At 37.9% G+C, this 3,258-nt stretch overlaps 1 protein-coding gene across 1 annotated transcript in view; it reads right to left on the bottom strand.

Moving 5' to 3' along the window:
- Positions 1-2,291: 2,291 nt before the first annotated feature.
- iars1 (isoleucyl-tRNA synthetase 1) overlaps positions 2,292-3,258 on the bottom strand; it is a 53,167-nt gene continuing 52,200 nt past the window's right edge. The window contains exon 35 of the mRNA XM_015031869.1: positions 2,292-3,192. The gene's annotated coding sequence lies outside the window, so the exon portion shown is untranslated. The remainder of the gene's footprint in view (positions 3,193-3,258) is intronic.

Genomic DNA, 3,258 nt, shown 5'->3' with positions numbered 1-3,258 from the left:
AAAAAATATTAAGATGCTGACTGGATTTAACCCATTAAATAGTTTTTCTGTTGTTGTTTGTTGTTTTTTTTTTTCCGTTTTCAATGATCCAGCAAGCCTGTTGCTTGTAGCTTAAATAACTTTTGCATTATTTTATTAACCCTGAGCTCACACTATTTGCATCTGAAATTACTGCTGCTATACGTCTACTTTGATCCGCTTATCCTCCTATTTTAAGGTACATTTTCAGCTGTCATATTGTAGTAGGCAACATGCAGGGAGTTGAAAATTGATTTAGTTTTCCATTACGCAGCACATATTTCTTCAACACAGATTAGCCGCAAACATGCCTTACTGGCCTACATCTTTAAGAAAACACCGCTGCTTTTGTGAGCTACAGCTAAACTGTTTTTTTTTTGGCACTGTTCACTGAAGTTTAGCAAAGGAATGCTTAGGGGATGCTGATTGCACTAAAGGGTCGGAAAGAGACGACAAACACAAAATCCATGTTTCTGCTGTCCAACTGTGGATGCTGCGATATATCATGAACTGCATCAGTTTACGATACAATGCTGGTGGTGATGCAGCCTGCAGTAGATGAATGGCTATGAGATTTAGCAGAATAGAAGATTAATACCGAATTGAGTTTTAATTTGGATGTACATTAATTATCAATTTGTAGTCAGCCATTGCACAGATAATTACAAGCAGCAGTGCCCTCAGCAGTTACCTCAACCTCTTTGTTAATCAAAATCAAAGAGGCTGCATCTCTACATACGCAAAACGCCAGTGAGACACCGACTGGTCTTACTAAAGTGGTAGCTAGTACCACTTTAGCATTTCGTGAAAAACCAAACATGAATATCGAAGTATTTGTTCTATTTTTTTTTTAAATTACTGGTCATGTTTTGTTTTTGTTTGTTTGTTCTTTTTTGCAGAACCATTTAGTAGAACATAACGTCTGAAATTAACACCCCTCTTTTTGATATGGTGGAAGTGAACTAAAGAAAAACAGTCAGGGTAGCAAACAGAACCTGTAGGATGTGGAACAAGTATACATCAAAATTACCATCCCACACAGAAAAGCTATACAGCTTTCTAAAATTTTAATTGAAAATGATATTAAATGTAAAATTTTACTAGGAAAATTACAATAGATTCAATGGTTGATGCAAAGGCTGCTTCGTCTAAACCGGTGAAAATATGCTGTACAATTAAATGACTCAAGACTAGCCTCATGTAAATGATTGTTGAAAGGAAGCCTTAAGCACATATACATTTCATATTGTGATACATGGTAGTGGCAGCACCATGCCATGGGGATGCATCTTAAGTGCAGGGAAAAAGATGGACTGAGTTGTTGAAAGATTTGAGACGAGGGTGGAGGAAAATTGGGCAAAAATGTCATCCTCTAGATCTGTAAGGAAGGTAGAGAGATACACTGAAAAAACAGTTTCACAAAAGACTGAATCACGCAACCTTTTCAGATTCTGTATGTTTGTGCTGTCCAACTGCAGAAATATGCAGCTGGACAACATTCTACCCCCACTGTGTAGCGGTATAATGTTAAACCATGCATTATTTGCCTTCCATTCCCAATTGTGCATTCATCTACTGCAGGGATGATCCAGTCCAGGCGTATCCTGCAATTTTTAGATGCATCCTCTTCTCCAACTACCTGGAAGAAAGGAATGGCTTGCTACAATGCCTCTGCACAGCTGAATGCTATGCTGATGAGGTAATTCAGTCCCTTAATTCAGGTGTTGGAAAAGAGATGCAGCTGAAAGTTGCAGGTCAGCAGAACTTGAGGGCTGGATTTGGGCACCCCTGGTATGTTAGAAAAAGTCTGAACAAAATACAAAAAATAAATAAATAAAAATAACATTTTTAACTTGCTACTCTAAGACATTGTCTTAGATATGCTGTGATGGTTGAAGGCCTTGGTATCTCTATACAGCACCAGGTTAGTAGAATTATTCACTTTAAGCAATGTGGTTGTAAGCTGTAGTTTCATTACTGAGGAATAAATGTGAGTGTTTTCGCATTTAATTCAAGTCAAGAAAGCAAAGTACTTCCCCAAATCTCATATTCATATTTTTTCTGTACTGCTGTGAGCTCCTATAATCCACTTTATTGTATTTGTTCTCTGACCTTGCTGCTAAACTAAATCAAAGTCGGTCAAAACGTCCCAGCCTAAATAATAAAAGTGAGACCCATTTTTATAAGACTGCAATGAAGTCAGACTGCAGAGTCCCACACATTGTGTCTCCCTCTGCCATTAGGAAGTCTGAGAACAGAAAGAAAAGAACATGTAGATTCTTAGTCACCTTTGATTTATTCTTCTTGTCGCTTAAAATATTACATTATCCATTCGTTGCTTTTTTTTTTTTAAATGACAGAACCCTTTGTGTCCCTGAAGTACAGCAGCCCCCAAAATCCATTTCACCCTTTAAATACCCCCTTCATTGTCTGAGAACTCCCTCTGTAACGAGCACAATAGGTTTATCTGTTAAATTCACAATGGCCCAAATTCCTTTCGCAATTATGTGCCAAAATATAATTACTGTGGACTAAGCACACTGCAAATAAGCCATGAAGCAAAGTAACCTGCATCATTACCATAATAAAGAAAATCAGCCATCGGTAACAGTGACAGTTAATCGAGTTAGACCATTTCCTAGAACCTTTCCTCAAATGAGTTACTGAGGAAAAAAAATATTCTAATATGGCAAGAATGAACCTTTGACATTGTAATTTCAGACTTTCTCACTTTGCTCCAAACTGTTTCCAGTTGGTGATGACAGCTTCTGTCAGCAGCGGATGATCTATGCAGAGTTTATTCCCCTGTAAGTAGCAATAGTCATGCAGACGTTGTGGTGGGTTGATCCTCAAGTGAAGCGTGTAAACTGTTGGCCCACCAGAAGCAGATCCAGCATCTGTGAGTCACTCGGCTGGCGGATGAATGTGAGAGTCTAATAAGATGTCCTGTGGTCAAGGACAAAAATCTACACCCGAATGGTTCATCAACACATATATTCAGAACGCTGTTTAACACATTTAAACATCTTTTAAAACATGGACGTGTTTTTGAAGTCAAGCTGTTGAGTTAATTTGACAGATAAACCTCGTTTGAATCGGGTTTTTCAAAGCAATAAAAAAAAAGGATCTACACATTTTAAACTGTAATTTACTTCTTTTGCATCATTGGGGGGGGGGGGGGGGGTGAAAAACCAAACTAAAGGGAGATTTTAACAAAAAAATCGGTTTATTAGTTTGTGG

This window comes from Poecilia latipinna, unplaced genomic scaffold (genome assembly GCF_001443285.1).
Source record: "Poecilia latipinna isolate Pla-1442-1.1 unplaced genomic scaffold, P_latipinna-1.0 Scaffold221, whole genome shotgun sequence".
NCBI lineage: Eukaryota > Metazoa > Chordata > Actinopteri > Cyprinodontiformes > Poeciliidae > Poecilia > Poecilia latipinna.
The sequence above is the reverse complement of the archived record's forward strand: the minus strand, read 5'-3'. Positions and strand labels throughout refer to the sequence as shown.